The sequence below is a fragment of the Lutra lutra genome, chromosome 17 (assembly GCF_902655055.1).
Source record: "Lutra lutra chromosome 17, mLutLut1.2, whole genome shotgun sequence".
NCBI lineage: Eukaryota > Metazoa > Chordata > Mammalia > Carnivora > Mustelidae > Lutra > Lutra lutra.
Window position 1 is genome coordinate 57,206,557 of NC_062294.1, and position 13,918 is coordinate 57,220,474.

Sequence of the window (13,918 nt, forward strand, 5' to 3'; positions counted from 1 at the left end):
CTGCTATAACAAATCACCACCAGCTTATCAGCTCAACACTGTTTGCCTCCTTTCAGTATGCACAAGGCTGTGTTCATTTCTGTGTTCCTTGCTCATTCGGGCTGTTGGCAGAATCTGCTTCTTTGTGGCTCTGGGACAGGGGTCCCTGCAAATGGAGAGCTGGCCTCATCCCCTAATGGCCACCTTGCTCCTTGGTTCATGGCCCTTTCCTCCACCTTCAAAGCCAGCTGTGGTGGGTCAAGCCCACACATTGAGCCTCTCTGCACTTCAGTGAGGAAGGACTCCTAGGATTAGACTCAGCCCCTCTCTACAGTCCAGGATAACTCACCAGGCAAGACCCTTGGTCTCAGTCTCGCCTGCCATGTAACGCGTGGGGATTAGAGCACAGACATCTCAGAGGGACATTAATCTGTCTAGGAAAGTAGCCAGTGATAATTCCAGCCATCTCTGGTTTTCTGCTATAGTAATAGTAAACCAGGGAAAGGCAAAAAAAAAAAAAATGTTTTAATGGTTAAGAAGTTGTGCTGCTATCTTGTGTAGCTGACTCATGGATATCCAGGCTCTAGGGCCAGACTTGTCCTGAGGAGAACTGGTGCCCTCCACTTCTACATACGGCCTATCTAGTAACTGGATTTGGGACGTAGAATTGGTCCCTTCCACTAACAGAATTTGCAAGTCAAGGCAAGATGGATATTCTGTCCCATAGTTACAGTAGAAATGATAAATACCACTTAGTTTCCTAACTCCTTCTGTAACCAATTGTCTTAAGGTTAAGACTTAAAACAACTTAAATTTATTGTCTTAAAGTTCTGGAAGCCGGGAGTCCAAAATGGGTTTCCCTGAGCTAGAATCAAGGTGTCCACAGGGCTGTGTTCCTTCTAAGGTCTCCAGGGAAGAATCCGCTTCCCGGCTTTGTCCAGCTTCTAGAGATGGCTGCATCCCTTGGCTCATGGTTCCTTCCCCCATGCCCAAAGCCAGCAACATCGTGTCTTCAGTGTCCTTCTCTCTGTCTCATCACCTCTCCCCAGGCTGACTTTGACTTTCCTGCCCCTTCTTGTAAGGATCCTTGTGATTACATTGGCTCACCCAGATAACCTCCCTACCTCCGATCCTTAACCACGCCTCCCTATCATACACAACATCAAACACTCACACGGACCAGGGATCAGGGTGTAGACAGATGTGGGTGCATGGAGTGGAGGCGGGTGAGTGGGGCCCATATAATCACTTATGTAGCAATTCTAACTCCACCCATGATTTCATTTCCACGTCTCAATGTCTGCAAGCTTGCCTGAAACCTGTGGCTTGAAGTCAATGAGCCTGGTTTGGGTACATCTCCTCACGGAGGACTCAAGTTTATTTTCTCTTCATGTGATTGATTTCTAGGCTTTGGTACTGTAGCATAACCAGCAGCGGCTGCAATTATCTGTCAACAGTTCTCCAGCAGAATTCAAGCCTTACACACTTGGATCTGGGGCTGAATCACATAGGATTTACTGGACTCAAGTTCCTGTGTGAGGCTTTGAAGAAGCCAACCTGTAACCTCAAATGTCTATGGTAAGTTATGTTTATTTTTAACTTTAATCTGTCTCTAAAATATGTTAGTGTAGCAAATCTCCAGCTCAAATACAAGAGACTGGAACAAATCTGGTTGAGTATTTTGAAAATCCAATAGGATAGCAATTTTCACATTTTTTTAAATCCCCAAATTTGTAGACAACTGCAAAAGCCTCCAAACAGCTAAATCAATTCTGACAAAGAACGAAGTGGAGGCATCACACACTTTCTGATTTCAAACTGTATTATGAAACCATAGTATCAAAATAGCATGGTCCTGGCATAAAAACAGATACATAAACTGAAAGAACAGAATAGAGAGCCCAGAAATAAACCCCACACACACAGTCAACTAGTCTTTGACAAGGGCACGGAGAATACTCAATGGGGAAGGGATAATCTCTTTAATGAATAGGGTTGAAAAAAAGCTGGACATCCACATGCAAAAGAATGAAACTGACACCATCCACAAAAATTAACTCAGAATGGATCAAAGACTTAAAAACCTAATACTTTCAAATTCCTAAAAGGAAACATAGGACATAAGCTCTTTCACATTCATCTTGGCGATGATTTTTTGGATATGATGCCCGAAGCAAAAATAAATAAGTGGGACTTCCTCAAATTAAAAATCTTCTGTCTACTCAAGGAAACCATCAACAAAATGAAAAGACAACCTACAGAAAAATATTTGGAAAACATAGGTCTGATAAGGGGTTAATATCTAAAATAGAAAAGGAACTTATACAATGCAATAGCAAAAAAAATTTAAAAAATGATGAGCAAAGGACATGAAGAGACCTTTTTTCCCAAATCAGACCAACAAATGGCCAACAGGGACATGAACAATAGTTCGGCATCGCTAATCATCAGGGAAATGGAAATCGAAGCCACATGAGCTCTCACTTGATACCTTTCAGGACGGCTATTAGTAAAAAGAACAGAGATAACAAGCAGTGGGGAGGACATGGAGAATAGGGAATCCTTGTGTACCCGCTGGTGGGAACGAAAGCCAGTGTGGCCACTCTGGAAGCCGTATGGAGCTTCTAAAGCTAAAAATAGAAGTATCCTGTGATCCGGCAATCCCTCTTCTGGATATGTACCCAAAGGAAATGAAACGAGATCTCAAACAGATATCCACGTTCTCATGTTTATTGCAGCATTTTTCACAATGGCCAAGAGAGGAAACAATGTAAGTTGTCACCAACAGATGATGGAATAAAGAAGATGTGAGATATATACATACAATGTAATATTAGCTATGAGAAGGAAGGAAATCCTGCCATTTGAGATAGCATGGATGAAACTTGAGAGTATCATGCTAAGAAGGAAAAGGCAAAGACAAGTACTGTATGACACCACTTCTGTGTGGACTCGTGAAGAGCTGAGCTCATAGAGATAGAGTAGCGTGGTGGTTATCAGGGGTCAAAGGGCAGGAGGAAATGGGGGTGGGGGGTTCAAAGGATGAAGACTTTCAGTTAGAAGATGAACGTGTTCTGGAGATCTAACACATAGTGTGGAGATTATACCTAATAATACTGTGTTCTATGCTTGAAAGTTGCTAAAAGAACAGATTTTTTTTTCTTTCCAGTGTCCTTAACACAGTATTATTAGTTTTAGTTACACAATATAGAGATTCAACGCTTCCGCACAACACCCAAGGCTCATCAGGACAGGTGTCCTCCTTCCTTCCTCCACCCACCTACCCTCTGCTGACCATTGGTTTGTTCCCTTGTAGTTAAGAGTCTGTTTATAAGAATAGATCTTAAATTTCCTCACCAAAAGAAGAAATTATGTTGGGATGGAGGTGTTAGCTAACACTACAGAGGCCATCATCTGGCAAGACATAAATGTACCAAATCAGCACATTTCACACCTTAAACTTACACAATGGTTTATGTCCATTATATCTCCATAAAGATTAAAGAAAGTCTCCAGAAACTTCTACTTTTCAGCAATAAAACATTGCTCTCAGTAAACAAGTTGTCCTCACACAAAAAATGGTGACTCTGTGAGCTGACAGGTATGTTAATTAGCTTGATGTGGTGATCATTTCAGTGTGTACATATATTAAATCATTATACTATACACCTTAAATGCATACAATTTTTATTTGTCAAGTATATGTCAGAAAAGCTGGGGGAGAAAATTCACTGGAACGGTTAAAGGAAGAGTTTCTAGTCTAGGTCATCCAAAGGCCACCTGTGGACCATGTTAAGGATGCAACACTTATGGCATCAAGGAGTGGCTGCCCCAACACCCAGCCTCCCCAGGGTAGGAACTCGATACCGCAGCAAATGTCCCGTCCGTGAGCAGATAAATGGCTTCCCCTCAGTTCTGTCTCACAATCCTACGTGACTTAGGTATCATCACTCAGATACACTCAAATCTGGAAACTGACCTGTGAGGGACTCCCAGAAGGTAGCGGTTTTCTGGCCTCCACAGCACCACAAGACAAGGTGAGTCCTGGCGTCCAACCTCTGCCACATAGTCGAAATGCTTGTGCCTTTGAGAATCCCAACACCCAGGCTGTACCTCAGACCCGTCCAGTCGGGATCTCCACAAGTAAAACCTCTGGTTGTTACAATTCAGGGCAGGTGCCCCCGAGGAGGACAGTGATGCTAACGATGACTGGGAGGGGCCTCTCTTAACCACTCGTCCTACTGGTATAGGGGTATAGGGAAGTGTCCGGTGAGCCTTGACTTCTGGATGGTGTAAGCACAGTTATGTGTTCTAGGAAATGGAGTTGGATGCATCCACTGTTGGCTATGATAATGAAATATGTTTGCGTGTTATTCGGTGTGCCTAGAAGAAGGTGTTAGATTTAACCTCTTCAAAATCCTGGGGAGTGCTTAAACACATGACCTATTCTCATGTGTGTGTGCATGTGCATGTGCGTGTGTGTGCGTGCTCACACTCATATATACACAAACCCTTGAACATTTGTGCAACATTATTTGCTCAGAACAAAATCCTTTATTCTTTTTTTCTTTCAAATACCAAACCCAAACCTTTTTAAACTCCTGCTGCCATCTTCTAGAAATCTAGAATCTGATCTCCTACCCCCTCTACATCCTGGTAGTATCTAGATGGTTGTAAAGCCTTCCATCTAGTCTGTATTCTGCCTTCTCTGTTCCCCTGCGGTTTTCAACCAGGTACTAGGAATAACCTCTAAGGTGTAGCCCCTGTCCTGTTTCTGCTCAAAACCCTCAGTGGTTCCTCATCTCATTCCAAGTAAAACCTGCAATTTACAAGGGCCTAAGGACTTTCTGTGAGATGGCTCCCTTTTGTCTGTGACCTCCTCTCATTCAGCTCTCCCTGGCTCACTCTCAAGCTGGCTACCTTGACATTGTTTTACACAATAATCTGACACAACCTCAGGGCCTTTGCACAAGCTATTTATCTGCCTGGGGAGCTCCTACTCCATGTCTCTCTATGGTTCATTCTCTTCAACACTCAGGTCTTCCTCAACTGTTGTAGTGAGTGCCCCCCAGCCTCTCCCTTTGCTCTTCATAACCTTGTTGGATATGACACACTACATTCATCTGTTTCCTATTAGTACATGAGAACAGAGGAAGGAGACTTCTGTTGTTCCTTGTTGCATCTGCAACACCCAGGAGTGTGTCTGTCACATAGGACAGTATCAGCTCACATCGGTTGAATCAACTAATTTTGTGTCTCCCCTATAGGTTGTGGGGATGTGCCATTACCCCTTTCTGCTCTGAAGTCCTCTCCTCTGCCCTTGGCAGCAATCAGAGCCTGGTCACTCTGGACCTGGGCCAGAATTCCTTGGGGTATAGCGGAGTAAAGATGCTGTGTGACACCTTGAAACTTCAGCGTTCCTCCCTACGGACACTCAGGTATGATTCTTCTGCTGCTCACGGTGTTTCCTCCAGGATGGTAGGTTTGTAGGGGGGCACAAACCACGGGAGTTTGTTGTAGGCAACTACAGCTAACATCTCATTTTCATCCGCTGATGTTTGGTCACCTGATAATTCTCCCGTCGGTCCCTTCTGTTGCTTTGGCCAGTAAAACGAGTCAAAGGACGAGACCCAAACCCAGTCGGAAGCTAAGAAGCTGAACTGGGGGCTTCTCTAAGTGACAGAGGGTGATGGTGGCTGGCCATTGTCATGTTAGAAATACCAAGCTGTAGCTGTCCTGCAGTGTTCTGAAAAAGCTGGTGCTGGGGCCATGTTGGTGACAGAGGTCTGGCAGTCAGTCCGCCTTAGAAGCTTGTTCTCTGGAGTGAGTCTGCTTCGGAATGAAAGGAGTCCGTGTCCTCTGTTGGTCATCAAAGCAAGCTGCCCCTGAGCTGTGTTGTCTGCTTCTACCATGGGAACAGAGAACCCCACAACTCTCCTTCATCTCGCACAAACTTGTTTAAATTCTCAGATGCCATGTAGACAACCGGTGGCTTGAAATTGTAATTATGTAAAAGAAACAGATTATATGTATATGCAACAGGGTAGCTTGCTATCAAAAGAAATGTGTAGACTCAACTTTGTTTTTAGCTCATTCTGGTGAGCTAGCCCTGTCACTTCCACATCAGCAAGTTTTAATCCAGCTGTAAAGACCTCACAGAGATAACACAGGAGCTGTTTCTTTAGATATTCTTCCTTGAGTCCTTGAATCTCAAGACGAGTGATCAGGAGTAGGGGGCTTCTTCCCGAATCACAGATCCTGGACCCGCTTGGAGAACTGGAGTCAGAATGTGGTTTTTAGTTCTTTGACTTTATCAGCTACCCCATATCCTTCTGAGATGCTCTTTTAAGTTAACCAGAGTCATTTTCTCTTGCTTGGTGACCAAGAGCCCTGCCATCACACCCCGTTCATAGAGTAGCACATTTGTATGTGCGGGTGTGGCTTGCGCCATTTCTTTTTTTTTTTTTTTTCTTCCTTTTTTTAAAAATTTTTATTTATTTTTTTAAATTTCTTTTTTATTTTTTTTAATTTTTTATTTCTTTTCAGCGTAACAGTATTCATTGTTTTTCCACCACACCCAGTGCTCCATGCAATCCATACCCTCTCTAATACCCACCACCTGGTCCCCCCAACCTCCCACCCCCTGCCCCTTCAAAACCTTCAGATTGTTTTTCAGAGTCCACAGTCTCTCATGGTTCACATCCCCTTCCAATTTCCCCCAACTCCCTTCTCCTAACTCCCCTTGTCCTCCAAGTTATTTGTTATGCTCCACAAATAAGTGAAACCATATGATAATTGACTCTCTCTGCTTGACTTCTTTCACTCAACATCATCTCTTCCAGTCCCGTCCATGTTGCTACAAAAGTTGGGTATTCATCCTTTCTGATGGAGGCATCATACTCCATAGTGTATATGGACCACATCTTCCTTATCCATTCATCCGTTGAAGGGCATCTTGGTTCTTTCCACAGTTTGGCAACCGTGGCCATTGCTGCTATAAACATTGGAGTACAGATGGCCCTTCTTTTCACTACATCTGTATCTTTGGGGTCAATACCCAGTAGTGCAATTGCAGGGTCATAGGGAAGTTCTATTTTTAATTTCTTGAGGAATCTCCACACTGTTCTCCAAAGAGGCTGCACCAACTTGCATTCCCACCAACAGTGTAAGAGGGTTCCCCTTTCTCCACATCCCCTCCAACACATGTTGTTTCCTGTCTTGCTAATTTTGGCCATTCTAACTGGTGTAAGGTGGTATCTCAATGTGGTTTTAATTTGAATCTCCCTGATGGCTAGTGATGATGAACATTTTTTCATGTGTCTGATAGCCATTTGTATGTCTTCATTGGAGAAGTGTCTGTTCATATCTTCTGCCCATTTTTTGATATGATTATCTGTTTTGTGTGTGCTGAGTTTGAGGAGTTCTTTATAGATCCTGGATATCAACCTCTGTCTGTACTGTCATTTGCAAATATCTTCTCCCATTCTGTGGGTTGCCTCTTTGTTTTCTTGACTGTTTCCTTTGCTGTGCAGAAGCTTTTGATCTTGATGAAGTCCCAAAAGTTCATTTTTGCTTTTGTTTCCTTTGCCTTTGGAGACATATCTTGAAAGAAGTTGCTGTGGCTGATATCAAAGAGGTTACTGCCTATGTTCTCCTCTAGGATTCTGATGGATTCCTGTCTCACGTTAAGGTCTTTTATCCATTTTGAGTTTATCTTTGTGTACGGTGTAAGAGAATGGTCGAGTTTCATTCTTCTACATATAGCTGCCCAGTTTTCCCAGCACCATTTATTGAAGAGACTGTCTTTTTTCCACTGTATATTTTTTCCTGTTTTGTCGAAGATTAACTGACCATAGAGTTGAGGGTCCATATCTGGGCTCTCTACTCTGTTCCACTGGTCTATGTGTCTGTTTTTATGCCAGTACCATGCTGTTTTGGGGATCACAGCTTTGTAGTAAAGCTTGAAATCAGGTAACGTGATGCCCCCAGTTTTATTTTTGTTTTTCAACATTTCCTTAGCGATTCGGGGTCTCTTCTGGTTCCATACAAATTTTAGGATTATTTGCTCCAGCTCTTTGAAGAATACCGGTGGAATTTTGATTGGAATGGCATTAAAAGTATAGATTGCTCTAGGCAATATAGACATTTTAACCATCTTTATTCTTCTGATCCAAGAGCATGGAATGGTCTTCCATCTTTTTGTGTCTTCTTCAGTTTCTTTCATGAGTGTTCTGTAGTTCCTCGAGTACAGATCCTTTACCTCTTTGGTTAGGTTTATTCCCAGGTATCTTATGGTTCTTGGTGCTATAGTAAATGGAATAGATTCTCTAATTTCCCTTTCTGTATTTTCATTGTTAGTGTATAAGAAAGCCACTGATTTCTGTACATTGACTTTGTATCCTGCCATGTTGCTGAATTGTTGTATGAGTTCTAGTAGTTTGGGGGTGGAGTCTTTAGGGTTTTCCATATAAAGAATCATGTCATCTGCGAAGAGAGAGAGTTTGACTTCTTCATTGCCAATTTGGATACCTTTTCTTTCTCTTTGTTGTCTGATTGCTATTGCTAGGACTTCTAATACTATGTTGAACAAGACTGGTGAGAGTGGGCATCTTTGTCGTGTTCCTGTTCTCAGTGGGAAGGCTGCAAGCTTTTTCCCATTGAGGATGATATTTGCTGTGGGTCTTTCATAGATAGATTTGATGAAGTTCAGGAATGTTCCCTCTATCCCTATACTTTGAAGTGTTTTAATCAGGAATGGATGCTGGATTTTGTCAAATGCTTTTTCTGCATCAATTGAGAGGACCATGTGGTTCTTCTCTCTTCTCTTATTAATTTGTTCTATCACATTGATTGGTTTGCAAATGTTGAACCATCCTTGTAGCTCAGGAATGAATCCCACCTGGTCACGGTGGATAATCTTTTTTTTTTTTTAATTTTATTTATTTTTTTTTTATTTTCAGCATAACAGTATTCCTTGTTTTTGCACCACACCCAGTGCTCCTTGCAATCTGTGCCCTCTCTAATACCCACCACCTGGTTCCCCTAACCTCCCATCCCCTGCTCCTTCAAAACCATCAGATTGTTTTTCAGAGTCCATAGTGTTTCATGGTTCACCTCCCCTTCCAATTTCCCCCAATCTTTTTAATGTGCTGTTGGATCCTGTTTGCTAGGATCTCGTTGAGAATCTTAGCATCCATATTCATCAGTGATATTGGTCTGAAATTCTCCTTTTTGGTAGGGTCTTTGCCTGGTTTGGGGATCAAGGTAATGCTGGCTTCATAGAAAGAGTCTGGAAATTTTCCTTCTGCTTCAATTTTTTTGAAACAGCTTCAGAAGAATAGGTGTTATTTCTTCTTTGAAAGTTTGGTAGAATTCCAGGGAATCCATCAGGTCCTGGGCTCTTGTTTTTTTGGGAGGTTTTTGATCACTGCTTCGATCTCGCTACTAGATATTGGTCTATTCAGGTTGTCAATTTCTTCCTGGTTCAATTTTGGGAGTTTATAGTTTTCCAGGAATGCATCCATTTCATCTAATTTGCTTAGCTTATTGGCATATAACTGTTGATAACTTCTGATGATTGTTTCTGCTTCCTTGGTGTTAGTTGTGATCTCTCCCTTTTCATTCATAATTTTATTAATTTCTATCCCTATCTTCTTCAGCTTCCTTCCTTTCTATCAGCTTGCGTTCTAGATCACTAATTCATTCTTCTGCCTCATTCACCCTGTCCGTTGGAGTATACAGTTTAGACTGCATCTCATTCATAGCTTTCTTAAGTTTGGCCTGATTAGATCTCATTTCCGCCCTTAGAGATTCTATATTATCACTAATGCTTTTTTCAAACCTGGATATTGACTTCATGATTGCTTTCCTGAAGTCTATGTCTGACCTCCTGCTTATATCCACTGGTTCTGTGGCAGAGGCCATTGTCTCTGGTTCTTTGTTGAGAGTTCCTCTTTCTAATCATTCTGTCAAGGGCTGGTGGAGCAAAGGGACACAGTCCAAAATGTCAACCATGACCCAAGCCAGATGCACCCTAGCAAAATCCAGAGTGGTCAGACACCACCACCGAAAATACAAAGCCAAAATGAAACCCAAGAGTAAAATTTTAAAGTTGAAAAAATTTAAAAATTTTTAAATAAAAATAGACTTGAAAAAAGGGGGGAGGAGTAAGGGGGCTACAATCTCTCCATGTAGACAAAGCAGGGTGCTTTAGTTGTTCCTGGTTGTATTTTGATCTGTGTGTTAGAGGACACTATGCCCCAAAATTACTAGGAAAGTAAAACTTGTATATATAAAAAGGAAAAACTGAGTAGAGTGAAACACAGGCTAAAATAAAGCATATAACTATAAAAAATATAGGTGCATAAAAATACAAGTTCAAAAAGTGACCATGAAAAATGAGTTGGTATAATAGACATCTAGTTAAAATGAGGAGAAGGTATAAAGAAAAATACAGCAGGGGGAAATGTCATGAGAAAAGGAGAAAAAAAAAGAAAAGGAGAATTATATCTGAAAAATGAACCAGGCATTAGGCCACACTTGGAGTTCAATGCACATTTATCCCCTGGCATTGGGATTTTACAGTCTTATAGGATCCAAAGTATTGTCATCTACCTGTTCTTCCAGCCTGTCTCCTGCCGCACTGTTTCTGAGGTATCCCTGCCTGGGCAGAGAGACTCCACCCCCGTCAGGGGGGTGAGCTCAATGGAAACCAGTCTTCTGTGCCTCTTTTTTTCCCTGGAGGCTTTCTGCACCTCTTGAGGGGATCAGAGCAAAAATGGCCACAGCCAAAGCTCTGGCCCAGAGCAGAAAATTCAGTCCGCCCTCTAATAAACTCTCCAGGACAAGCAGTCTCCACTTCTTTTTTTTTTTTTTTAATGTCAGTCACCATACAGTATGTCATTAGTTTTTGATGCAGTGTTCCAAGATTCATTGCGTACAACACCCAGTGCTCCTTGCAATCCATGCCCTTCTTAATACCCATCACGGGCCTCACCCATCCCTCTCCAAAGCCCTCAGTTTGATTCCTGGGGTCCGTAGTCTCTCATGGTTCATCTGCCCCTCTGATTTCCCCCCCTTCATTTTCCCTTCCTTCTCCTAGTGTCCTCCATGATCTTCCTTATGTCCCACACGTAAGTGAAACCATGCTTGTGCCTCTGAAAACTGCAGCCTCCCACGTCACACACCCACAGCTACTCTCTCAGAAGTGTTTGCAGGGTCCCGGGAGTATCTGTACCCTTTGTGCTCTTAAAACCACAAAGGGCTGTAGACTCATGTGTGTACCTAAAGTTCCGGAATCAGGTCTGGATTCTGCCCTAAAGCCCTTTCCCAGCCACTACCATGCTGAGTTTTTGCCCAGTTGAAGGCACAGGTTCCAGATTTTTTTAGGCTGTTCAAAAAAAGAGCAGAAATTGACCCTCCCAGTTCAGTTTCTGGCGATCTGAGCTGAGAGTCCCTTCCTAGGCTTGCTGACTGAAACCTGTTTCCTGGCTCCAAGGCTTGGGCCCTCTACCATTTTGAGAATCTCCTTTTGCTCTGTGGTCCCTCATAACCTGACACCACCATGTCCTACCTAGAATACTGCCTTTTCATTTCCAAAGCCGCCTTCAGGGAGGGGTGTCCCTTACTAGAGCATGTTTCTAAGGGTTCTGATTTGGTGGTCCAGCGTTAGATCACTTTCCAGGTGCCAGCTTATGGTGGCTCCCTCCCCTTCTGTTTGTCTTCTGATGTCTCCTCACAGATTCAGGACTCCGCACATCCTACCTTGCCCAAATCAGTTGCTTTTCTGCTTGTAGAGATCCAGATATATATTCTTAACATCTCAGGCTGATTTCACAGGTGTTCAAAATGGTTTGATAGATATCCAGCTAAGTTCAGGGGACCAGTTGAAATGGGGTCACCCTACTCCTCTGCCATCTTGCTTCCTCCCTCTACATATTTTTGCTTTAATTATTCCCTCTTGCTTCCCCCTCACCCCGTTCCCTATTGCCATGTCACACAGATCAATATGGTTACCAAAAGATGAATCATACAAATAAAGCTGCTATTAGCACAGGTCAGATAAAAGGTGTTGGTCAGCTAGTATCACGTAGCCAATGGGAACTAAAGTCCAGTCTGACTTGGTTCAAGTCTGTGTGTTTCATCCTGGGCCTACCAAAGAGAAGTTGCCAAAGTGAGCTGTGGAGTAGGTAGGTGTTAGGACTACTTCACAGATCTATCAGTCTCTCCAAGCATGATATGAGGATCACCTGAGACCATGAAGCACTACAACATTAACCTGGTATTGTCTCTTTCCCTACCGAATCAATATGGAACCCTACTTTGCAGCACATAGTAACCCGTAAAGTCTGCCCCTGCACTAAACCATGAGACTTGCAGGCACTTGAACATTTGGAATGAATCTTCTTGAAGCAACAAGAAACCTTTTTGCCTCATTGTAACTCCAGGTTGAAGATAGATAAATCTGATCCTCAAATCCAGAAGCTGCTGAAAGAAATCCAAGAACATGACCCACAACTGACCATTGAGAGTGATAATCAAGATCCAACCACTAACCGACCTTCTTCACATGACTTCATTTTCTGAATCCCCTGGAGCTATTCATTCGCCAGTAAAGTTTGGGATCATAAGGGTGATGATGAACTTCCTCTGAGCCTTCTCAGTGATGTTAGGTGCTGGACCAGATATGACCATAGCCTTGGTTGTGACTTTTGGCTTCCATGAAACATACACAGATGGTTTACCCCTGTTGTGGATAGAATGCCTACATCTTGAGTTTATCAAGAGGAATAAAGGTGTGAAAGCATTCGTGAAGGGGGTTGTTTAATAGATTCTGACCAAACCTAGAAGATCCTTTATTTGGGGAGAACCTAACCCGGAAACAAAATGGGGACAGAAATGTTTGTGATCATGTTGGTCTGTTCACCCTGCCAGTCACTGCCCAGTTCTGGCATTCCTTTGCCTCGGTGGATAGCTGTCTGGTAGGTCTTCCTTGTAGAATAGTTCTCTTACCAATCCTACAATATATTGTAGCATTCTTAAATGCTTCAGGGAAGTCCTTAAATGATCATGTCTTTGCTCTGTTGAACAGATTCCAACCTTATAGAAAATATGACTTCATGGTATCTACTTCATGGTATGTTCTTCCTTGTAGAGTTCCCCTTATTTTCTGTGACAGAATCCCAAATGTTCTTAAGGCAACAACTGTAAGAATCACTTTCTTTTTATTAAGGACTATTTTTAAAATTTTTCTTCCAATCATCCTACTTTCCCCTATTTCTTCACTGGGGTCCATTGTTTCATGATTCTCACGAAATATGCCACATATCCAGACATCCCATTCATACCTCTGTTTAATGTGCTTGTGTGTCATCATCTCAGTGATGTCCCTGCATACAGTGTGGGCTCCTGGATTTTCCTACAAGTTTCCTTCTGTTTCTCTTAAGGCCTCTTGTTCAGCTGGATATAGGTCTTTCCTAGCATCTTCATTCTCGGGGTCTGAGGGGTGGTGGCTGCCTTCAGTGGGAGTAAGTGGGGTTGTTAAAAGAAGAAATAGGGGCACACAATTTTTTAAAGCTAGGAAAGAATCTCAAGGTCTTCTACCAAGGGTTTCTCAGTCTCTGTGCCATTGACACTTGGGTCCAGATAATTCTTAAGTGCTTCTCAAGAGAACATACTCTTGAGGGAGACTGTTCTGTGCATTCATAGTGTTAGCATCTCTACCCTCTACCCACTAAGTACCAGCATCTCCCTCCAGGCACTGACAGATATCCCTTGGGTGCAAAATGCCCTGAGATTGCCCCCTTTAGGGAAAAAGAAATTGAGTAGCCTGCATGCATCAGTTTAGGGATGGAGAGTCTGGCCATTTCACCTGTGAGTTAGAGATTCTGTGAGTGTGGTTATTAACTATGGAGCAAGATAAGAGGAGGATATGGCTATA